At 39.4% G+C, this 26,742-nt stretch overlaps 1 protein-coding gene across 1 annotated transcript in view; it reads left to right on the top strand.

The window, feature by feature from the left end:
* Nucleotides 1-26,742, top strand: part of LOC134086980 (NACHT, LRR and PYD domains-containing protein 12-like) — a 63,837-nt gene that overhangs the window by 8,202 nt on the left and 28,893 nt on the right. The window lies entirely within an intron of this gene.

The following is a 26,742-nucleotide window of genomic DNA, read 5'->3' as shown; positions in this document are numbered from 1 at the left end:
TTTACATCAAGCTCAATGCAAATCAAATCAGCTAATAGGCTAACTGAAAAAAGACAAAACAAAACTAGAATGCATTTCCCGGTGGGAAGTGCGAAGTGTGCTTGCTCAGAATGCGCCGTGACAGCGCCCGGCAGGAGACGCGACCGCTCGTCCTCAGGTCAAAGCGCCAAAGTTTGGCCAAGACACGAAGCTGCTTCGAGTTTGGCGGCGTTGCCCTCGATTGCCGAATTCTTACACTGACGTGAAGGGTTGCCTAGGTTCATCAGTGGTATGTCCCAGAGCACCTCCAATGTAAAAATGTGGATGTCATCCCAAAGACATAAAGAGATACCGTATGAGACAAAATGCATTTTTGCTAATTGCGACGCCCCCTAGTGGCCAAATTGCACCAAATTTACTGAGGTTACTTTGGATGGTGTCCAAAATCATCCCACCAAATATGGTCTTGACACCTCAAAGCGTTTCCGAGATTTGACCTCACTTCCTGTTTGGAGGCTTCGCCATCGAATTTCATTGGCTGCCATGGGCAAACGCTTTGATGTATGGAAATGAAATGTACACCTCTAAGGTCTGTAGACCTTGTGTTGAATTATGTATGAGTTGTTCACGAGTAGCCAGCATGAAACACGTAACCACTGAAAGAAGGAAGGAGCCTAAGGAACTAGGCATGTTTCTGGAACAAATACGAGTAATGTTAGGAGTATTGCGGGAACATCTGCTGTTTACTCACTGTTGAGTAAGTTGCAATGTGTTATAGCCTCAAATTGATGGTAGAATAAACAGGACGAATCACCTGTTCAAATGGTGTAATAGGATGAAATTTGGTGTTGATATGTCAAAGCAACCAGGCTGTTACTGGTTAACGTTTCTGAATATGAAATCGATTTTGGATTGGTTGCATGTGATAAAAGCTATGCCATTTCCTGTCCAGACAGCATTCATATTCAGAAATACTGTACACCGGCAACAAGGCACACACACACAGACACACACACATACACCTCTTTCAAACAGAAGCATCAGTCCGTTACATCTGCCTCTTGTCAACAAACTGCATGTTGCTGAGTTGACCCACAACGGCAACAGCAACGAAGACTTTCACACAAACACACACACACAACACCCCCTCAAACCCAAATATCTGTGTGTTACGTCTGCCTCTTGTCCACAAACTGCATGTTGCACAGTTCACCTACATCTACGCACAATTCTTTGATTTATAAATAATCCCTGCATTAAAAAACTGCAATGTGTCAAATCTTAATATATTTATATATATATATATGTATACTGTATGGGCAATTCCATGCAAAACTGTCAAGTCCATAACCCCACACAGCGTCAAACTATGATGTGGAGGATGATTTCTTAAAAGTTTACCATTTCGCTCTTCTTGTTTGTACAACATATTCAATGATATTGTTAACTTAATCATTTGCATTATATAAATGTAACCTATTTTTCCACCCGTATGTCTCAACATATACTGGAGTCACATTCATAAACATAAACAGGATCCTAGGTTCTCAATTTGCTGGACTCGCAGTCTACCATAAAGTTAAAGAATAGTAATAACAGAAGAAAAGGTAAGAAGATGTTGATAGCGTGATTAACTGTGGTGCCTCCACTGAAGAATGTCTTTACCACTGCCCTGGTGGAAATATGTAAATCCTCAGAAATGTCAAGTGACTACAGTTACTTCTACCTGCTTTGATATAGCTTATCCTAAATGAAATACTATGCATAATGCAACAATCACAAAACATTTATTGTATCCTTTGTTTTTAACTCTTAGAATTCAGTTCAGTATGACATAATAAAATGAAAGTACAAAAATAGTTTTTAAACCCCTTTTTAAAAGTTCAACCTATCACTTTCAATGAAATCTCAATTAAGGATTACATAGTTCTAAATAGTAACTGTGTGGTAATAATTCACCTATACCACCCATAGCCTAAATTAATTAAATGTTTACCATGAACAATAGTTAAATGAAACACACAGTAATACTTTATATAACACTTTGTGTTGGATGTAATTAATTGGACCTAGAATTGTTAACTGCTATAAGTGGGCCAAACTTCCCAGTTTAAGTCTCCACACATAAGCTTGAGTCGAAAAACGTAGCTCCCACTTTCCTTAGCTGTAGTGGAATTCTGGGATTTCTCCCTAAAGCGGAAACTATTATTTTTACCTAATTATAATTACTATTATTATTGGGGAGGTTATAGGTTTGCACTGATTCGGGTAGGTAGTGGCAATATACTGGATGGTATATCGGTTAGAATATAGGACGGAGAAGAGATGGGGTTTAACTTTGTATTGTTCCAGCAGAGACATTCAGGATTTCCATACAGAGAAATATGGGTATGGCTATTTATATACTTTAATATAAACTTTTTGTTCGTGACTACAGTTATTATGTGGTCAATTACGCCATCTAGCGGCGTAAAATGGTACGGTGTAATAGCGTTAAAAACTTCCATTTGAAAATGCAACATCCTTACAACAGTATAACGCTAAACGGTAGATTCCTAAGCGAAACACATGAAGTATTATAATTTCAAAGAACACTTACACCATATTACTTCATGGAAATTATGTCAAGAGCAAGTTAAACTATATTAGCAAACCTCTTGCATACCAGTGTGAATTAAATACAAACTTACTTTTCATCAATGACTCGCAACTCTGAATGTCAAAGACTGGATTACTCAGGATAACTGCAGGAATTGTCAAAAGGTAAATTAATTATCTCTGTTTAAGTGCACAACGAACTTGCACGTCTCTGCAGGTACTAACAAAAATAAGAAACTTAACAGGAAGGCACGCGAGTTTACCACATGAAATATCGCAACAAATGCTAAATCACAGCGAACACACAAATGTCCCGGCCTTTTCTACATAATCACTCAAACTATAATGAATTCTACATGCTAATACAGATGTAAACTTGTGCACATTCAAAGGATACACAACGAATACAAAAGCAGTAGCCTAGCCTACATATAAAAATGCAAAGCGAAAGTAAACAATAGGCCTAATCTCCATTACATCTTCTAAAGACGTTAAACAACATGTTTCAGGCATGTTACAACATGCTGAACAGTAAATATTGTAGGCTACTGGCCTCACTAATTCTGAGCTAGCTCAGCCATCCAGCAAGTTTACAATCACTAGGCAAGGACGAACAAAGAATGCAGGAAATCTTCACTTTTTTCTCCTTTCCTTCATTTATGCTGTAAAACTGTCAATACAAAAATAAACTATTTTCATTTGTCTTGTCTAGCCACGCATATAGCGAATTACCGCCATATCAAAAAACAAAGAAATCTTTCTCACATATCTTATTTTCTGTACTTATGTCTAAACACATATTTCACTAGAACAATGTATACTTACAGGCATTGCCTTCGTATGGGTAAGAAATAACTATAGCAGGTGAAAAACATAAATTGTCCGGAGACAGCAACCAGTGTCAATCATCTCAGTGACTTCTCTCGTTTTAACGCTAAGCAGGAAGTATTTACTAGCCTACTTTCACTCCAAAGTAGATTCTGATAAGGCCAGTAGATGGCGCTCTAACATAACAAATGACTGGTAAATACTGAGTGCAATAACATAAACGAAATCTTGGTCGGCTCAGACCGTGACAATATTATTGACTAAACAATAAACATGTAGGAATGAGGTGTCAAACTCACTTTATGGTCAATTATCATCACACGCACGCCAAAGATAGCACAATGTCTCTCTCGCTCAGAAAGTGCACGGACATAATGACTGGTGCATACGTGCAGGAGCGGTCTTTATTACAGGAAGTGATTTACCCAGAATGCTCCGGTCAATTATGGTAAATAACAAGAAATAAAATCGAATTACTCTCAAAACATCACAAATATATCAAACGATATCCTGTAATCATTACAATCTCCTAAATAGCAATTCATTACGAAGAGGAACTATTACAAATTGTCAAAAACGAAACACCGTCACAGTGAAAACTCGTGTGATTGCAACCTTATATACCACCTGGACATTGAGTGATATTAACAACGAATAAGTCCGTACTTGCCTCTCGAGGCCATGGCGTCGTTAAGATATACTCAGTCTCGGGATGAGACAACGCTGCCGACAACACAAATCGCACCGTTGCGGACAATCTCAGACAGGTCTGGCAAAGATATCGGGGTAATGATACCAAACAACTACGCTGTCATCAAATTAATAAGATGATGGATCCCGTCCCAGTTTCTTTTGCAAGAATTGGCATACTTTGATTTTTTTTAAAAAAAATATCAACATTGTATCTTAAATCACTCTGGAATGTCCTTTTGACATTACTTAAGCAATTTAAGATGAGCTATTCTGCTTAATAGTATACATTCGTCAACACACACGTTTTTGCTAATTATAGAGCCATCGACAGTCCGAATAACACCAAATTTATTGAGGGTGCTTTGGATGGGGTCTCAAGTCATCCCACCAAATATGGCTTTCATACGTCACAGTATTTCCAAGATAGGCACACTTCCTGTTTGGCGGCTTCGCTCGCTGAATTTAATTGGTTATCACAGGCGAACGCTTGGACGTATGAAGGCGAAATCAAAGCGGTTGATTCGCCTTGGTCTGTAGATCACGCGTGCCAAGTTTCATGACGATCGGAGGAACTATGCGGCCAGAGTCGCTTTACTTTGACTTTGGACAAAATTAAAAATGGTGGAAAATCCATCATGGCGGAAAATTACATCACATGGTGCGTTGGAATCAGCTGAGTCAGAGGATTCCAATGGTATAAGTTTTATCAAAATCGGCCATACGGATCAAACGTTACAGGCATTAACGTGTTTTCCAACTTTGACCAGTTGGTGGCGCTAGGGCGTGAGAGTGGCGAGCATGAAACCTGGTGGTGTCAATCAGGGTAGTCTCCTCTATCAGCGTACCAAATTTCATGACTTTATGTCATACGGTTTGGGCTACAGGTGGAAAAATGTGTGGGCATCAGCGCTCAAAAGTCGCTTTTCCATTCATTCCTATGGGAAAAAATCGACCGGAAAAACTGGAATAACGGGAGAACGACAAGGCGTATCAAAAAGCTGTATACAAGCCACCATCCTCCCATCAGGACGCACGCGTGAGAGGTGGAACGGCGTCTCTAGCTCCAAATCCCTAGGACAAGACAGGGAGACAAAAGTTGGCGTTAAGATATATGATAATAACTAGAACGCATTTCCCGGTGGGAAAGTGCGAAGTGTGCTTGCTCCGACGCGCCGCGAAAGCGCTCCGGCAGGAGACGCGACCGCTCGCCCTCAGGTCAAAACGCTAAAGTTTGGCCAAGACGCAAAGCTGCTTCGAGTTTGGCGGCGTTACCCTCGATTGCCAAATTCTTACACTGACGTGACGGGTTGCCTAGGTTCATCAGTGGTATGTCCCAGAGCACCTCCAATGTAAAAATGTGGATGTCATCCCAAAGATGTAAAGAGATATGAGACAAAATGCATTTTTGCTAATTGCGACGCCCCCTAGTGGCCAAATTACACCAAATTTACTAAGGCTACTTTGGATTGTGTCCAAAATCGTCCCACCAAATATGGTCTTGACACCTCAAAGCGTTTCCGAGATTTGACCTCACTTCCTGTTTGGAGGCTTCGCCATCGAATTTGATTGGCTGCCATGGGCGAATGCTTTGATGTATGGAAATGAAATGTACACCTCTAAGGTCTGTAGACCTTGTGTTGAATTATGTATGAGTTGTTCACGTGTAGCCAGCATGAAACACGTAACCAGTGAAAGAAGGAAGGAGCCTAAGGAACTAGGCATGTTTCTAGAACAAATACGAGTAATGTTAGGAGTATTGCGGGAACATCTGCTGTTTACTCACTGTTGAGTAAGTTGCAATGTGTTATAGCCTCAAATTGATGGTAGAATAAATAGGACGACTCACCTGTTCAAATGGTGTAATAGGATCAAATTTGGTGTTGATATGTCAAAGCAACCAGGCTGTTACTGGTTAACGTGTCTGAATATGAAATAGGGATGGCGAAAACTACAAATTTTCTTGACCGACCACCGAGGCTCATTAGCCGGTTGAAACCGGTTAACCGGTTCGTTTAAAATAAATTATGCTATTTGAAATAACAGCCACGCAATTTCCCAACTCTCATCTCTCTGTCCCCCGCTCATAGGCTACACACAGCCCCGGCGCCGCCCTTTCACTCACGTCACTTTTTTAAATCCCCTACAGCGCCAGTTTAGTTTGAGGAAGTGCTAACAATAATAACGAAAGATGATCATTACCTTATCTGTTACCATTGATGACCCTTCCTGAAATGTAGATGTAATGTCTTTCCAAATCTAAGCCCATCTTATGCGGAAAGTTGCCTAGACTGCAACACGATAAAACCAATGGATAAAACAGCGCACTTCCAGATTGCAAAAGACGCACCGGCCACCGCTGTGACCTCGTGCCAAATGTTTTTATTGGTTTATTACGTAGCCTAGCCTACAAGCAGGCGAGTTATGAAAAATTGAGTGTGAGGGATAATTTGTTAACTTCACGAAAAAAAGATCTTCTTGGAATGAGATGGCTAGCTGTAGTAACGTTTAGTCCACTGTCTTTAGGCTAATTTAAAGATGCCTCTCTTTTTTTTTTGTTAACCGACTAGCGACAACTTTGGTCGGTTAACGTGGATACGGTCAACCATCGGTCAAACAGTCACCGGTTAACATCCCTAATATGAAATCGATTTTGGATTGGTTGCATGTGATAAAAGCTATGCCATTTCCTGTCCATATTCAGATTCAGAAATACTGTACACCGGCAACAAGGCACACACACACACACACACAGACACACACACACACACACACACACACACATATACATATATATATATGTATATACTGTATGAGCAATTCCATGCAAAACTGTCAAGTCCATAACCCCACACAGCATCAAACTATGATGTGGATGATGATTTCTTAAAAGTTTACCATTTCGCTCTTCTTGTTTGTACAACATATTCAATGACATTGTTAACTTAATCATTTGCATTATATAAATGTAACCTATTTTTCCACCCTTATGTCTCAACATATAGGCTACTATACACATAGTCACATTCATAAACATAAACAGGATCCTAGGTTCTCAATTTGCTGGACTCACTGTCTACCATAAAGTTAAAGAATAGTAATAACAGAAGAAAAGGTAAGAAGATGTTGATAGCGTGATTAACTGTGTGGTGCCTCCACTGAAGAATGTCTTTACCACTGCCCTGGTGGAAATATGCAAATCCTCAGAAATGTCAAGTGACTACTGTTACTTCTAACTGCTTTAATATAGCTTATCCTAAATGAAATACTATGCAATGCAAGCATCACAAAACATTTATTTTATCCTTTGTTTTTAACTCTTAGAATTCAGTTCAGTAGGCTATGACATAATAAAATGAAAGTACAAAAACAGTTTTTAAAACCCCTTTTTAAAAGTTCAACCTATCACTTTCAATGAAATCTCAATTAAGGATTACGTAGTTACATTGCATGTAAATGCAATGTACTGTTATCCCTGTTCTTCTTATTATCGTTATAATTATTATTCTGCTTCCGACCAAAATCAACTATCAAAGGCTCTAAAACCACTGAACCGTTTGACGTCATTCAAGCACTCCTACACAGGACTTGTAACGGAGATTTGTTCTATGTATTTTTCAAATGTGTGAACTTTATACTTTTTGAGATATTTACGATAAAAGAAATTAAAATTCCCATAGAGTTTACATTGAGACCCTTTGGCGGCAAAGATTAATTGTTACGTCAGTGCGCAGCTGTCAGTAATCAAGGATCTCTGATCCAAAGCCATGCCACCGCCGATGCGCTGAACCAGGCTACGTGAATGTTACGTTACGTCTACTCATTAAGCTGTAACAGCTGCAGCTGCTGTAAACCAGGACGTTATCGTCTTGTCTCTTAGGCTACTCCTTACTTGATTTGTTTATATCGTTACAGTAGCCTAACCGGTTTGCTCTCGGTAACGTTATCAACAGCTAAAGACAATCTAACCTAACGTCAACGTAAACACTGTATTTAGTTAACGACAACCAAACTTGCTCCAGGCTAACGTTTAACGTCGGGGTAGGCTGCAAGGCGAACAGGGCTTACACAAGGGCTTTTAGCCATCTCTACAGAGCAGCGTTTTAAGTGAAGTCCAACCTGATAGACAGGCCTACTAGTTGATTTAGGTTCAAGCCTTCTCACAGTCGCTTATTCCTATTAGGACAATCACACTCACACACCTGGAAACGGTTTCGAAGAACATACTAGCTCATCCTGTAATATGTGTAGTCTACATAAATTATCCTAGTAAGCTAACGTTACATTTGCTAGATATCCTACCTGTTGCTGCATCATCGTTGATTGGCGTTGTTTGAGATTGTATTCCGTACAGTATTCCAATGGTGTCAGCCTAGGCCTACTTTTAACCTGCATTAGTGTAGATATGAAGGCTATGTAAGCTATCCTACCAGTCGTTTCACTGTAGGCTACTTAGTCAGCTCTTGCAACTTGAAGTTGGCAACTTCATTTCAGTCTTTTAAATTCTAATAAATGAAGAGTTATTTTCCAAAATAGCCTATATCCACAATTTTGATGCATTTTCATAAATCACTTTTTAAATGTGACTTTCCAACTTGGAATTGTAATTGTTATTTATCTATTCTTCAGTTTAGCCTAGTTGTCTTTTTAACTATAGGCCTAATATGTTTTACACAGCTAGCAACCTTTTTGCATTTACATGCAATGGTAATTCCTTCCATGGAATTACATTTTCTAGTTTTAGATAGTAACTGTGTGGTAATAATTCACCTATACCACCCATAGCCTAAATTAATTAAATGTTTACTATGAACAATAGTTAAATGAAACACACAGTAATACTTTCTATAACACTTTGTGTTGGATGTAATTCATTGAACCTAGAATTGTTAACTGCTATACAATAAGTGGGCCAAACTTCACAGTTTAAGTCTCCACACATAAGCTTGCCTACTGAGTCTAAAAACATAGCTCCCACTTTCCTTAGCTGGAGGGGAATTCTGAGATTTCTCCCTAAAGCAGAAACTATTATTTTTACCTAATTATTATTACTATTATTATTGGGAAGGTTATAGGTTTGCACTGATTCAGGTAGGGTAGTGGCACTATACTGGATGGTATATCGGTTAGAATATAGGACGGAGAAGAGATGGGGTTTAACTTTGTATTGTTCCAGCAGAGACATTCAGGATTCCATACATACAGAGAAATATAGGTAGATGGCTATTTATAGATAATATATCTGCAGCATACAGATATGCATTGAATACTAAGCTCATTAAACTGAATTGTAAGCCAGGACACACATACAGCAATGGCAACGCTAACCCCTTCAAGAAAGAAAAGAAACCTTTTTGTTCGTGACTACAGTTATTATGTGGTCAATAACGCCATCTAGCGGCGTAAACGGTACTGTGTAATAGCGTTAACTCGCACAGCACAGGTACAAACTTCCTCCAGTCGGAGATTGTTAATGAGGGCTATCTTTTACTGTCTATGGGGCTAAAGGACTGTATGGATTGATTGATTGTGTTGCTTGGATGGCGTCAGTTAGAACCAAAGATCATACAGCGCTAGAATCTTTGGTTAGAATACTGGTTGTGAAGCAGTAGTTTGTTTCTCCTTAGTTTCTTTATTGAGTTTTCTTCCACCATACAACAGCATGAATAAACTTATAATGTATAGTGGTCTGTAAAGAACCAAATAAACTGTCATTAATATGGTCACTAAATAAACTGTATCGCTATCTCTCATTCCATAAGCTCAACTTCTCACACAAGTAACACAGGCTTCCTTCATTTCAAACCCTTAATGCTAATGCTCCGTTTAGCATGCTAAGTCCTTGCATATCAACGTGAAAGATACATCCCACTCCCAATACACATGACCGAAGGTTACGGTCACTTACTTTTGTTGTCATACACGCACACAACTTCAACTTAAGGTAATTGGCAGTAAACTCACTCAAAACTAACGTCATGAACTTCACCAACACTGTGGTGTACTACTAGATAACGTCTCTAATGAACTAGCATGAGGCTGCACGAGAGGGCGTCACTAGGCAACAACACCTCAACAGAAGAAGAGTACAGAGATGCAAGACTAGTCTACGTCCTTACAGTAGAAACGCTAAACAGTAGATTCTTAAGCTAAACACATGAAGTATTATAATTTCAGAGAACACTTACAGTATATTACTTCATGGAAATCATGTCAAGAGCAAGTTTAAGTGTATTAGCAAACCTCTTGCATACCAGTGTGAATTAACGATGTATGTATCAAACTTACTTTTTGTCAATGATCGCATCTCTGAATGTAAAGGGCTGGATTACTCAGGATAACTGCAGGAATTGTCTAAGGGTAAATTAATTATCTATGTTTTTTGTGCACAGCCGTCTGCTCATCATCACAACAGAAAACGAAACTTAAAATCCTCAGACAGGGCGACCGCTCTACTTCCGGTATTTCGCCGAATTTTGGAGTGAAGTTTACCCAGAATGCTCAGGTCAATACAAATCATCCAAAACACACCGTCAGTATGAAACATCGTGTGATTGTCGAGTATATATACCAAATGAACACAAGCAATGCCTAACAGCGCGTAAGTCCGTACTTGCCCCTCGGGGCCATGGCATTGCTTAGATATACCAGTCTCAGGATGAGACACCCTGATGCGGACCATCCTAGAATCGCACCCACATTGTACCGTTGCGGACAATCCATGTCATCCAATGACCAATTGAACAGTGGAAGTCAACTACCATTCCATAATGAAGGTATGAAAATACATGGAATGACTCCATAGTGCTGTGAGAATTACACCAATATGTTTTACAAGAATGGCCTCGATTTGATTTTTTTTTTAAATATCAACATTGTATCTTAAATCACTCTGAAATGTCATTTCTGCATGACCTAAGCAATTTAAGATGAGCTATTCTGCTTAATAGTATACATTCGCCAACACACACGTTTTTGCTAATTATAGAGCCATCGACAGACCGAATAACACCAAATTTATTGAGGGTGCTTTGGATGGGGTCTCAAGTCATCCCACCAAATATGGCTTTCATACGTCACAGTATTTCCAAGATAGGCACACTTCCTGTTTGGCGGCTTCGCTCGCTGAATTTAATTGGTTGTCACAGGCGAACTCTTGGACGTATGAAGGCGAAATCAAGGCGGTTGATCCGCCTTGGTCTGTAGATCACGCGTGCCAAGTTTCATGACGATCGGAGGAACTATGCGGCCAGAGTTGCTTTACTTTGACTTTGGACAAAATTCAAAATGGTGGAAAATCCATCATGGCGGAAAATGACGTCACATAGTGCGTTGGAATCAGCTGAGTCAGAGGATTCCAACGGTATAAGTTTTATCAAAATCGGCCATACAGATCAAACGTTACGGGCATGAACGCGTTTTCCAACTTTGACCAGTTGGTGGCGCTAGAGCGTGAGAGTGGCGAGCATGAAACCTGGTGGTGTCAATCAGGGTAGTCTCCTCTATCAGCGTACCAAATTTCATGACTTTATGTCTTACGGTTTGGGCTACAGGTGGACAAATGTGTGGGCATCAGCGCTCAAAAATCACTTTTCCATTCATTCCTATGGGAAAAAATCGACCGGAAAAACTGGAATAACGGGAGAACGACAAGGCGTATCAAAAAGCTGTATACAAGCCACCATCCTCGCATCAGGACCGACGCGTGAGAGGTGGAACGGCGTCTCTAGCTCTAAATCCCTAGGACAAGATAGGGAGACAAAAGTTTGACTTAAGATAAATAATAAGTAGTATATGAAACGCACGGAGAACAATAGTGTGCTTTTGCAAGCACACTAATAATAGGAAGAACAATAGTGTGCTGCTTTCAGCAAGCACACTAATAAACACCATGCCAGTCTCTAGGTCAGTGGCTGGGTCGGCTTCAAAACACTTTGGCTCACTCATCCAACTCTAGGGACTGCGGGGAGTGACCCAATTTCACCTGGGGGTGGCGTATTCCTTTAACAGAAAATTGTAAATAGCCTACTGTCATGTAGTTAATGGGAAGTTATAGTAGCAGGCCAATTTGGTGTGAATGCACACAAGGGGAACTAGAATGCATTTCCCGGTGGGAAAGTGCGAAGTGTGCTTGCTCCGACGCGCCGCGAAAGCGCTCCGGCAGGAGACGCGACCGCTCGCCCTCAGGTCAAAACGCTAAAGTTTGGCCAAGACACAAAGCTGCTTCGAGTTTGGCGGCGTTACCCTCGATTGCCAAATTCTTACACTGACGTGACGGGTTGCCTGGGTTCATCAGTGGTACAGTGGGTACGGGTTGAGAATGCACCTTCTCCCGCGGGACTCCCGAAGAGATCCCGCAGGCTGTCAAGCCGATTTTTTTCGAGGCTAAGGCAATGTACCCAAACAACCACCAGGTGGCAGAAAGTTTCATCCCGCATTTCAGCTGCATTTAATGATGAAGACCGTATATCCGTCAATAGTCGACTCCTTAATCTCATTTAATCATTAAAATGAAGGTGATGACTGGCGAAATTAATCAAACGACGTTTCAATAAACCATTGTTGAAATTGACAGTTGAAATGGTTATAGAAAATCGTCTACAGCCTAACGCCGACACAGCTGATTCTTTGATTGATTCTAAGCTGTTTTGATGTAGGGGATGGGTAAACTGGCGTGCTACAAACATGCTACCAATCAAATGTAATATTAGTAGGACTAGCCTATCCGCTGTTCATTCCGACATATCCCCACTCGGCGGTAGGCCTATTTAATTTTTTTTTTTTTTTTCAAACAACGTGCCATTCCGACATGAGGTCATTAATATGCTATTAATGTCATAACTATTAGGCTATCATTAGGCTTACCATGCATGGCTGTAGGCAGCTATGAGGCCACTGAGATCTGGACCTCATCGGTTTTGAGAGCTGGAAATACATGTGTTTGCTAAATATCGGTTGTTTGTGCATGTTGCGTTCGCGACTCGGGGAAGAGAAAGCAGTTCTGTAAAGACATTGCAAGTTTTAATGGAGATCATCTGCGCCGCGCCGCGCAGCTGTAGCTGATTGTGAAAGCCGATTGGAAATACATAAGTTTAGAGCGAACGTTTCAACTATGTTTGCCATGGTAGACAAAAACACTCAAATAAAACAATAGCCTAAAAAATAACTGCATGCGTAATGGACACGGCTCTATATCCTAAATAATTTTCGAGGTTCGCCATTTGGTAATATGACCTATCCTTACTGACAATAATTTAGATTGAGCACAACTAAAGTTGCACGAAGGCAAAATACAGTCCTAAAAGCCTATTCTATATAGCCTGGCCAATATTGTAGATGTGCAAAAGCAGCATTTGCGTGCGTGCTTGCCGGTGAGGTGTAGCCTACAAAAATGAGCATAACATCTGATTATTAAAGTATGGCTATAGGGTGTAGGCTAGAGAAGAGTTGGTTTAAAATTCAAGTGTAGTAAAAAAGTTTGTGCACATCCCCGGTCAAGGTGCAGAACAAGAGTAAATCATAAAAAAATGGAAAAAGGTTCGCACACTTGAAATCCTTCCTTTTTTATTTGATTTGATTTTCTTTAGCACAAAGGAATGACGTTTCGACCGTGTGGTCTTCAGATTAAAATTCAAGTATGTGCGCTATTTAACCCCTCGAGACCGACTGCAGTCTGCTGACACAGCCAGACGACTCTCCCAACCCATTCACTCGTTTTGGGCGATATAACCCATTCATTCGTTTTGTGCGTAGATTCCTGCATGCTGCATTAAAAAAATTAATTAATTAATTAAAAAAATAATTAAAGTTATCCTTATCCTTATCATTACCGTGACCCTTAGCCTACCTTGTGGACGATTTTTTCTCATTGGAATACAGCAGGACAGGATGCCTTTTATCTAACAAATTGTTGGAAGGACTAGGCTACTCAACAAACTTGTTTTTCGTTTCTGGGAGATCTCGTTATCGTTTTGGATTGTCGGATTTTTATGCTTATTGTTTGGACTTATGGACAATGAACTTTGAGGGGTGGTTGTTAGTGCTTTACAACGCTTTGTGTTAATAAGTGTCGGTCCTCCTATCCTTCAGCTCACTGCGCGATGCAGTTGCGCATAGTGGCCACGAAGTCATTAACTGTTTACGACACAATACATGATATTTGTGTTTTTCGTTTCTTAGATTTAATGCATGTTTGACATGTAAACAGGCCTTCAGTCCGTTAACTTAATGCCTTCTTTTGCATGGGGTTGCTCGCATCCGCCCGTAACCTAGGCTATTATGTGCGCAGTGGCTGTATACTCTTGATTATAATAAGAGGCTAATTGTTACAGGACAACTTAAACTGACTTCCCCAATGCTTCCCCGCAGCACATTACATTTTAATATAGGCTAATATAGGATGAACAAAGTCTATGGACTTGCTATATTAAATCCAGTAGTCTAATAATTAGGTTATGTGCCATGTCCGATTTCGCAAGTGATGTAGTAGGCTATGTTTAAAGATCGACCGCCGTCTGTGAGACTACCCATTTCATGAAGAGCAATTGTCTTGTGCGATCATTCCCCCTCCCCCACACTTGTCTAACCAGTTCACTAGACATTATAGCCTACCTATATACGGCATTGAGGACGATTGCCTCCCTCCCCCCTCTCTCTCTCGACGGACACTTCCTGACACTAGGGCTCGGGATCATGACATCAAAACTTCGCGGGCACAGCCACATTGGCAGCTTCACTCCTTAGTTTACTATGGATTACTATGGATTTACTCCCGCCTTTTAGTGTGTTCCTGTTACTTAGTTTTTGCCTTCTTGGTCGTATGTTGCTGTGTAGTGGGGTGTAACAGTGCAACCCACGATCGCAAGAGGAAAATAATAAATCGCTACTATATTTCTGCGTCTTGTCTTGTGCATCTGAATTCTGAATGGATATTACGTTCAGTGCGCTACCAAATGGCGGCGATATTCCTAGAATGCAAGGCGTGTGCCCGAGCCCTATTATGTAAATGTAAAAATGTGTGTGTGTGTGTGCGTGTGTGTGTGTGTGCGCGCTGAACCACGAATTCACATATTAACTTTTCTTTTCAGCAGACATCGCAATCATAAAAAAATCGCAAAACTTTTATTTTTTTAATAAAATAATGCCTTTTGTCTTAATGGGTTCCGGAGAGGTTCGTGGAGTAGGTTTTGAACACCGGTCGCTGACGTGTGATCGAGATGCTTCAACCAGTTACGCCACAGTTCGAGTGTCATTATCTTCGCGCTTAGCCAAGAAATATAAAGGATTCAGTCAGTCGAGTTCATTTATTCGCGGCATGCACTTGAAACGCCGATCAAAAGTTCTGACATGTTAAACTGACGTTAGTCATTAATTCACCACCACATGATAAAATGCTGTTATATTGACGCACAGTAGCCCACGGTAGTCTATGTCTATCTCTGAATCAACATGAACATGCATTACGAGATCCATATAGTTCTAAGTTGCTAGAAACTTCTTTTGCGGAGCTAGGCCTACTAGTCGATGGTTACAATGAATCACCCCCACTGCCCTATCGCAGGGGTTCCCAAACTTTCTCATGCCAAGGCCCCCCAAATACCACTAGATTAAGGCCAAGGCCCCCCTATTGCATGATGTTGCATTGAACCCATCAGCGATACGGCAAATGTAGAAATAAGTAAATAAAATAGGCCTATATAAGTGAAAATCTATTTATTTTATAGGCTTTGCAATAATAACACTTATGTATTTAGGGATGTAATGGTTTTACACGGTTATAGTGACCAAATGTATCACGGTTTTTGGTATTATCACGGTATTTAAAAAAAATATGTGTTAAAAAAGCACTGATAGGCCTACACAAGCTGAAATAGTTTTAAAAAGTGTGACAGTGTTTAGGCCTATTAGGCCTACATTACAAAAATATAGGCAAAACCTTAAGCGGGATACAGATCATGCACAGCAGTGACAATAGTCTCTGTTCAACCCTCCACACACACAGAAAATGGCTTGTCTAGTTTCTATTTCATATTTTGAATTCATAAACTTTATATTTTGTTAACATTTATAGTATTTTAGGATCTGCATAATTACTTATAGCTAAACATATTCAGTAATTTGAATACTGCACATTGATTACACTTGTCTTTAATGATATCACAGGGGTGGTGTGTAGGTCTAATTGAGTGCCTGTCACTTTAAAAAGTACGTGAACGTAATTGGGTTTCATTCGGTTTTAGGAAAATAATCACTCATAGTTCAAGGATATATGTTTTCATTACATAAAATGAATGTTCAAAAAACTAACAAGGTAAAGAAAATGTTTCTGGTGTCATAGAAAAGATAAGTGTCTTGCAATGTTAAATTCTATGATTTAGGTAGGTTACCATAGCATGGCATTGTATGTTGTCCAGTTCACTTTTTCCTTGGTCATGTTTAATTGACTGGGTGCTTAACTTACTCTACCATGACTTTGAGTTTGGTATATCTGTTATATTTAGGCCTATCCAATGAGTGACAACCAGTGCTTAAAATAAAACGTTACGGTATTCTCCTGATAACGTTAGTGGAATTGATTTAATATGAATGTAGCCTACATAAAAAGACGCAGAGTGGCTATATGCAGCCACAGCGCACGTTTGCGGTGAAAATGTTCCGCCTTTTATAAGGTGTAGCCTAATCCGAATCGTGGTAAAATCCATCAAATTAGGCAACACAATCAGGGTACCAATTTTGCTTCATAGTAGCCAGGCCTATGTCAAAAGCAGGCTCGGATGAAGCTGGAAGGAATTTAACACACGGTTTCCAGACCATGGCTATCAACCGCGATAATGATATTTGAAATGAACACGGTAATTATTAACGTCAACATTTTTTATCATGGTTCACCTTTACAACGGTAATCGTTACATCCCTAAAACAACAATCAGGTAAAGGCCTACAACAAATAATTATAATGGTATTTCATATCAATACATACAATAATAGAAATATTTTATGATTTTTTTTTAATTTATTTTTTTTGCTTTTGCTTTTACATTTTATTTTCATCCAACTTGCTGCGGCCCCCCTAGCGCCCCCTGGCGGCCCCCCAGGGGGCCGCGGCCCCCACTTTGAAAACCACTGCCCTATCGCATATCTGACCACCCATTGTTACAATGTTACAAAATGCGCGATCTTCTCCATGCATGTAGCCTACGGTTATAAGTAAAGGGACATGATAGGCATGTATTAAATATATTTATGTTAAATACATTTTATTTTCAGTTGTCAAAAGTGGTGGGGACAATATCTGTGATAACAAGTGCTGGGTAAGCTACCCAGCGTCGCCGGTTAAAATGAACATGCCTCCGTTTTAAAATAGCCTATAGGCCTACACCTTTCTAAGTATTCCTAGCATAAATGTAGCCTAAATGTCCATCTTGTCCATCTCTTTCGTCTTCGCCTTGACAATAATAGCCTATTCACGGAAATGCGGTCTTGTAACCGTAATGAATTAATGAATTAATCTAAGGTTGCCTATCGAGTCTTTCAGGTTGAATTGAAGGCTTCTAAAACCATTTTCATTAATTTCAACAATGGTTTATTGAAACGTCGTTTGATTTTAATTTCGCCAGTCATCACCTTCATTTTAATGATTAAATGAGACGGATTAAATGAGACGGATATGCGGAGCATTTCTCTCCCTCTCCATTGACCAAAACGTTGCTCTGGCATCTCTGCTGGACTGACTGAGTTATAGGCTACGTCGAGTGAGAGAGCCAGCTGTGAGGTAGGCTGTAAAACATTCGAAAACTCTGAAACTGCAATCTGACATGCCGAGCGTGATGTCTCTTTTCTCCGCTTGTCACCAGCGCGGTGTCTTCGGGTTTTTCCGTGTTTTCCGGTATGAGCCGAACCTTCATTTTATTAGGGCGGTCTTATGTTGCCCCCTTGCGGTTGCAAAGTCCCGATGCTTCAGGAGTCCCGATGTGCGGGAAAGAAAGGAGCATTCTCAACCCGTACCATCTGTATGTCCCAGAGCACCTCCAATGTAAAAATGTGGATGTCATCCCAAAGATGTAAAGAGATATGAGACAAAATGCATTTTTGCTAATTGCGACGCCCCCTAGTGGCCAAATTACACCAAATTTACTAAGGCTACTTTGGATTGTGTCCAAAATCGTCCCACCAAATATGGTCTTGACACCTCAAAGCGTTTCCGAGATTTGACCTCACTTCCTGTTTGGAGGCTTCGCCATCGAATTTGATTGGCTGCCATGGGCGAATGCTTTGATGTATGGAAATGAAATGTACACCTCTAAGGTCTGTAGACCTTGTGTTGAATTATGTATGAGTTGTTCACGTGTAGCCAGCATGAAACACGTAACCAGTGAAAGAAGGAAGGAGCCTAAGGAACTAGGCATGTTTCTAGAACAAATACGAGTAATGTTAGGAGTATTGCGGGAACATCTGCTGTTTACTCACTGTTGAGTAAGTTGCAATGTGTTATAGCCTCAAATTGATGGTAGAATAAATAGGACGACTCACCTGTTCAAATGGTGTAATAGGATCAAATTTGGTGTTGATGTGTCAAAGCAACCAGGCTGTTACTGGTTAACGTGTCTGAATATGAAATAGGGATGGCGAAAACTACAAATTTTCTTGACCGACCACCGAGGCTCATTAGCCGGTTGAAACCGGTTAACCGGTTCGTTTAAAATAAATTATGCTATTTGAAATAACAGCCACGCAATTTCCCAACTCTCATCTCTCTGTCCCCCGCTCATAGGCTACACACAGCCCCGGCGCCGCCCTTTCACTCACGTAGGGATGTAACGGTATGAAAATTTAACCCCACGGTTATAGTGACCAAAATTATCACGGTTTTCGGTATTATCGCGGTATTTTAAAAATTGTGTGTACAATATGTTAAGAAAGCGCTGATGGGTGTAGACAAGCTGAAATATTTTAGTTTTAAAAAGTGTGACAGTGTTTATTACATTAAAAATATAGGCATACCCTTATTGCCTCCAGCAGGATACCGATCATTCACAGCATTGGCAATCCTAGTCCCTGCTCAACCCTCCACACACACAGAAAATGGCTTGTCTTGTTTCTATTGCATATTTTGAATTCATGACTTTATATATTTTGCTAATAGTTTATAATATGTTAGGATCTGCATAATTACTTATAGCTAAAAATATTCAGTAATTTGAATACTTCATATTGATTTTTAAACTATTACACTTGTCTTTAATGACATTACAGGGGTGTTGTCTAGGTCTAATTGAGTGCCTGTCACTTTAAGAGGTACGTGAAGTAGGCTAATTATATTAACCTTCATTCGGTTTTAGGAAAGTAGTCACGCATAGTTCAAGGATATCCGTTTTCATTGAATAAAATGAATGTTCAAAAAATTAACAAGTCAAAGAAAAGATTGCTGGGATAATATAAAAGATAAGTGTCTTGCAATGTTAACTTCTATTATTTTGGTGAGCACTAGGCTACTGTACATTAATGATAGACATGACGCGTGAGCTAACGGGATAGTTACCTTGATGGAACTCTCTCAAGATGTAAAAGTTTGCCAATAGGCTGTGTAGCTTTTTTCGGAAATTGAATTAAACACTACAGTAGGCCGAACTAAATCCCATAGCTTACTGTAGGTAGGTTACCGTGGTATTGTGCTCACTTTTTCCTTGGTTGGAAATGTTGTCTGCTTATAGCTTAACTTATGATTTGGAGTTTGGTATATCTGTTATATCCAATGAGTGACACCCAGCGCTCAACATAAAACTTCATGGCATTCTCCTGATAACGTTAGTGGAATAGCCTAGATTTAATGTGAACGTGTAGGCCTACATAAAAAGACGCTGGCTACATGATACAGCGCACGTTTTGGGGTGGAAATGTTGCGCCCTTTAAAAGCAGGTGTAGCCTTATCCGAATCATGGTTAAATCCATCAATTAGACAACAGAATTAGTAAGGTGAAGTTTTGTTTCATAGTAGCCTTCCAGCTTGTGTCAAAAGCAGGCAAGGATGAAACTGGGAGGAATTAAACACGCGGTTACCATACCGTAGTATCAACCGTGATAATAATGATATTCGAAATGAACACGGTAATTGTTATCGTCAACAATTTTATCATGGTTTACCGTCACACCGGTAATCGTAACATCCCTACACTCACGTCACTTTTTTAAATCCCCTACAGCGCCAGTTTAGTTTGAGGAAGTGCTAACAATAATAACGAAAGATGATCATTACCTTATCTGTTACCATTGATGACCCTTCCTGAAATGTAGATGTAATGTCTTTCCAAATCTAAGCCCATCTTATGCGGAAAGTTGCCTAGACTGCAACACGATAAAACCAATGGATAAAACAGCGCACTTCCAGATTGCAAAAGACGCACCGGCCACCGCTGTGACCTCGTGCCAAATGTTTTTATTGGTTTATTACGTAGCCTAGCCTACAAGCAGGCGAGTTATGAAAAATTGAGTGTGAGGGATAATTTGTTAACTTCACGAAAAAAAGATCTTCTTGGAATGAGATGGCTAGCTGTAGTAACGTTTAGTCCACTGTCTTTAGGCTAATTTAAAGATGCCTCTCTTTTTTTTTTGTTAACCGACTAGCGACAACTTTGGTCGGTTAACGTGGATACGGTCAACCATCGGTCAAACAGTCACCGGTTAACATCCCTAATATGAAATCGATTTTGGATTGGTTGCATGTGATAAAAGCTATGCCATTTCCTGTCCATATTCAGATTCAGAAATACTGTACACCGGCAACAAGGCACACACACACACACACACACACACACACACACACACACACACACACACACACACACACACACACATATATACATATATATATATGTATATACTGTATGAGCAATTCCATGCAAAACTGTCAAGTCCATAACCCCACACAGCGTCAAACTATGATGTGGATGATGATTTCTTAAAAGTTTACCATTTCGCTCTTCTTGTTTGTACAACATATTCAATGACATTGTTAACTTAATCATTTGCATTATATAAATGTAACCTATTTTTCCACCCTTATGTCTCAACATATAGGCTACTATACACATAGTCACATTCATAAACATAAACAGGATCCTAGGTTCTCAATTTGCTGGACTCACTGTCTACCATAAAGTTAAAGAATAGTAATAACAGAAGAAAAGGTAAGAAGATGTTGATAGCGTGATTAACTGTGTGGTGCCTCCACTGAAGAATGTCTTTACCACTGCCCTGGTGGAAATATGCAAATCCTCAGAAATGTCAAGTGACTACTGTTACTTCTAACTGCTTTGATATAGCTTATCCTAAATGAAATACTATGCAATGCAAGCATCACAAAACATTTATTTTATCCTTTGTTTTTAACTCTTAGAATTCAGTTCAGTAGGCTATGATAATAAAATGAAAGTACAAAAACAGTTTTTAAAACCCCTTTTTAAAAGTTCAACCTATCACTTTATCCAGCGCTTTGGGTGTGCACTTTGTGTATACAAAAATGCGCTTTATAAATAAATGTGACTTGACTTGACTTGACTTTCAATGAAATCTCAATTAAGGATTACGTAGTTTTAGATAGTAACTGTGTGGTAATAATTCACCTATACCACCCGTAGCCTAAATTAATTAAATGTTTACTATGAACAATAGTTAAATGAAACACACAGTAATACTTTCTATAACACTTTGTGTTGGATGTAATTCATTGAACCTAGAATTGTTAACTGCTATACAATAAGTGGGCCAAACTTCACAGTTTAAGTCTCCACACATAAGCTTGCCTACTGAGTCTAAAAACATAGCTCCCACTTTCCTTAGCTGGAGGGGAATTCTGAGATTTCTCCCTAAAGCAGAAACTATTATTTTTACCTAATTATTATTACTATTATTATTGGGAAGGTTATAGGTTTGCACTGATTCAGGTAGGGTAGTGGCACTATACTGGATGGTATATCGGTTAGAATATAGGACGGAGAAGAGATAGGGTTTAACTTTGTATTGTTCCAGCAGAGACATTCAGGATTCCATACATACAGAGAAATATAGGTAGATGGCTATTTATATAGATAATATATCTGCAGCATACAGATATGCATTGAATACTAAGCTCATTAAACAGAATTGTAAGCCAGGACACACATACAGCAACGGCAACGCTAACCCCTTCAAGAAAGAAAAGAAACCTTTTTGTTCGTGACTACAGTTATTATGTGGTCAATAACGCCATCTAGCGGCGTAAACGGTACTGTGTAATAGCGTTAACTCGCACAGCACAGGTACAAACTTCCTCCAGTCGGAGATTGTTAATGAGGGCTATCTTTTACTGTCTATGGGGCTAAAGGACTGTATGGATTGATTGATTGTGTTGCTTGGGTGGCGTCAGTTAGAACCAAAGATCATACAGCGCTAGAATCTTTGGTTAGAATACTGGTTGTGAAGCAGTAGTTTCTCCTTAGTTTCTTTATTGAGTTTTCTTCCACCATACAACAGCATGAATAAACTTATAATGTATAGTGGTCTGTAAAGAACCAAATAAACTGTCATTAATATGGTCACTAAATAAACTGTATCGCTATCTCTCATTCTATAAGCTCAACTTCTCACACAAGTAGCCTAACACAGGCTTCCTTCATTTCAAACCCTTAATGCTAATGCTCCGTTTAGCATGCTAAGTCCTTGCATATCAACGTGAAAGATACATCCCACTCCCAATACACATGACCGAAGGTTACGGTCACTTACTTTTGTTGTCATACACGCACACAACTTCAACTTAAGGTAATTGGCAGTAAACTCACTCAAAACTAATGTCATGAACTTCACCAACACTGTGGTGTACTACTAGATAACGTCTCTAATGAACTAGCATGAGGCTGCACGAGAGGGCGTCACTAGGCAACAACACCTCAACAGAAGAAGAGTACAGAGATGCAAGACTAGTCTACGTCCTTACAGTAGAAACGCTAAACAGTAGATTCTTAAGCTAAACACATGAAGTATTATAATTTCAGAGAACACTTACAGTATATTACTTCATGGAAATCATGTCAAGAGCAAGTTTAAGTGTATTAGCAAACCTCTTGCATACCAGTGTGAATTAACGATGCATGTATCAAACTTACTTTTTGTCAATGATCGCATCTCTGAATGTAAAGGGCTGGATTACTCAGGATAACTGCAGGAATTGTCTAAGGGTAAATTAATTATCTATGTTTTTTGTGCACAGCCGTCTGCTCATCATCACAACAGAAAACGAAACTTAAAATCCTCAGACAGGGCGACCGCTCTACTTCCGGTATTTCGCCGAATTTGGGAGTGAAGTTTACCCAGAATGCTCAGGTCAATACAAATCATCCAAAACACACCGTCAGTATGAAACATCGTGTGATTGTCGAGTATATATACCAAATGAACACACGTTATGTTTAACAGCGTGTAAGTCCGTACTTGCCCCTCGAGGCCATGGCATTGCTTAGATCTACCAGTCTCGGGATGAGACACCCCGATGCGGACCTTCCTAGAATCATACCCACATTGTACCGTTGCGGAAAATCCATGTCATCCAATGACCAATTGAACAGTGGAGGTCAACTATCATTCCATAATGAAGGTATGAAAATACATGGAATGACTCCGTAGTGCTGTGAGAATTACACCAATATGTTTTACAAGAATGGCCTCGATTTGATTTTTTTTTTAAAATATCAACATTGTATCTTATATCACTCTGAAATGTCATTTCTGCATGACCTAAGCAATTTAAGATGAGCTATTCTGCTTAATAGTATACATTCGCCAACACACACGTTTTTGCTAATTATAGAGCCATCGACAGACCGAATAACACCAAATTTATTGAGGGTGCTTTGGATGGGGTCTCAAGTCATCCCACCAAATATGGCTTTCATACGTCACAGTATTTCCAAGATAGGCACACTTCCTGTTTGGCGGCTTCGCTCGCTGAATTTAATTGGTTGTCACAGGCGAACGCTTGGACGTATGAAGGCGAAATCAAGGCGGTTGATCCGCCTTGGTCTGTAGATCATGCGTGCCAAGTTTCATGACGATCGGAGGAACTATGCGGCCAGAGTTGCTTTACTTTGACTTTGGACAAAATTCAAAATGGTGGAAAATCCATCATGGCGGAAAATGACGTCACATAGTGCGTTGGAATCAGCTGAGTCAGAGGATTCCAATGGTATAAGTTTTATAAAAATCGGCCATACGGATCAAAAGTTACGGGCATGAACGTGTTTTCAATCTTTGACCAGTTGGTGGCGCTAGAGCGTGAGAGTGGCGAGCATGAAACCTGGTGGTGTCAATCAGGGTAGTCTCTTCTATCAGCATACCAAATTTCATGATTTTATGTCTTACGGTTTGGGCTACAGGTGGAAAAATGTGTGGGCATCAGCGCTCAAAAATCGCTTTTCCATTCATTCCTATGGGAAAAAATCGACCGGAAAAACTGGAATAACGGGAGAACGACATGCCGTATCAAAAAGCTGTATACAAGCCACCATCCTCGCATCAGGACCCACGCGTGAGAAGTGGAACGGCGTCTCTAGCTCTAAATCCCTAGGACAAGATAGGGAGACAAAAGTTGGACTTGAGATAAATAAGTATATGAAACGCACGGATAACAATAGTGTGCTTTTGCAAGCACACTAATTATCTCTCGTTGTTGAGTAGCCAATTCGATGTGATTAAACATAGAGCCATACAATTAAGTGGTGGTATGAGTGTTCAATGAATGCATGCGTCCACAGAAACAGAGCATAGACTGTGTAATACACTGTTTAGCATTAAGTATTATTTAGTCAAATTTGAATATATGGTCAAAAGATTGCAGCCTTATTAGTCCTTCATTTAAAGATCTCTAGATCAGTAATTTACGCCTATCTGCTCTGCCGTTCACCATAGACAAAAGTTGGTGTTGTGTTTCCTGAATATATGTCATAATTAAAATAGCCCCACATCATCACATTCCCATACCTAGAGACTGGCATGGTGGTTTTTTTTTTCTTTTTTCTTTTTACAGACAAATGTCATTAAAAAGAATATCAATTTTACATCCCAAAACAATAGCACCCATATATGTGCTGTTGTTTTCAAAAGTATTTCTCATGCAACATGTAAAAGCAATTAACTACTATCAACTATTTGATGAATTTCGATGGATTTTGTCTGAAATGACTCAAGGAAGAAACAATTCCATTTTTTGAGTGATCCGTATAGTCTAGTCGTAATCCCCATAGGCCCAATAGTAAACCCAGAAATGTTGAGTACCCTAAAGTTTTATTGCATAAATGTGATCTATAGGCCTAGTGGATGAAATTCAACTTGGTTGCCTAAAGTTGCACTTTGGGCAATTTGCATAATTAGCATAAATATATAGCCAATTAAGGCGAATAGGGTGCAGGTGAATAGGGTAAAAAAATTAAATAATAGATATCACTATGAAACTTTCTCAGTTGGTTACTTGTGTTAAGATGAGAAAAAAATGTATTGTATGTTTTTTATATTTTAATGTTTACATATGCAAATTAGGCCCTATTTCATAAAAAAGGCTCTAATTTGCATACACACAAAATCAGATAGTGTGATAAAGCCAGGCTCAAAATGTTTATTTTTTCCAAAGTAAACATGTATACTTGGAGGGCTGAGTTGGTGAAAACCTTTAAAGGAACCTGTTAAGGAGGCAGTGTTAACCCATTGACCCATTTAATCCCAATGGTCATAATTGTGACCGTACAAAAACATCTTACTCCTGTGCCTTTAAAATGGCATATTTTATATGTTGTATATAGTTCTTGTATATAGTTAATGTGTATTTGTGTACGTGTGCATGCTGGATATAGTTATTTTGAATATTATGTATAGTTCTTGTAGGTTTGCTTGTGTGTGCATGCTGTTATATAGTTATTTTGCATGGAGCACCTAATTTCTCAATCTGTCCGTCCATAGGTCAACACTGCCTCCTGACCAGGTTCCTTAAAGGTTTTCACCAACTCAGACCCCAAGTACACATGTTTACCCTTGGAAAAAAATATTTTGAGCATGACTTTATTATTAAACAATCTGATTTTGTCAGTATGCAAATGAGCGCATGTTTAATGAGACATGGCCTCATTTGCATATGTAAACATTAAAATACAAAAAACATGCAATGCATTTTTTTCTCATCTTAGCACAAGTAACCAACTAAGAAAGTTTCAAAGTGATATCTATTATTTACATTTTTTACCCTATTCACCTGCACCCTATTCTCCTTAATTGCCTATATATTTATGCTAATTATGCAAATTGCCCAAAGTGCAACTTTAGGCAACCAAGTTAAATTCCATCTGTTAGGCCTATAGATGACATTTCTGCAATAAAACTTTAGGGTACTCAACATTTCTGGGTTCAAGAAATTACGACTAGACTAGTATCACCATCTGGATCCAGGAGGAGATTGTGTTTTCGTTTAGCGGAGGTCTGCACTTTCTGAGTGCTTTTCTAGTTTAGATCAACATATTAATTGCTATTAGTCAGTTAATGGGGAGTTAATCGATAATCGGACTGAAAAAAAATATTGTTAGATTAATCATTGCATTGAAAAAATAATCACTAGATTAATAATTTCACTCT

The sequence above is a fragment of the Sardina pilchardus genome, chromosome 1 (genome assembly GCF_963854185.1).
Source record: "Sardina pilchardus chromosome 1, fSarPil1.1, whole genome shotgun sequence".
Classification (NCBI taxonomy): Eukaryota; Metazoa; Chordata; class Actinopteri; order Clupeiformes; family Clupeidae; genus Sardina; species Sardina pilchardus.
The sequence above is the reverse complement of the archived record's forward strand: the minus strand, read 5'-3'. Positions and strand labels throughout refer to the sequence as shown.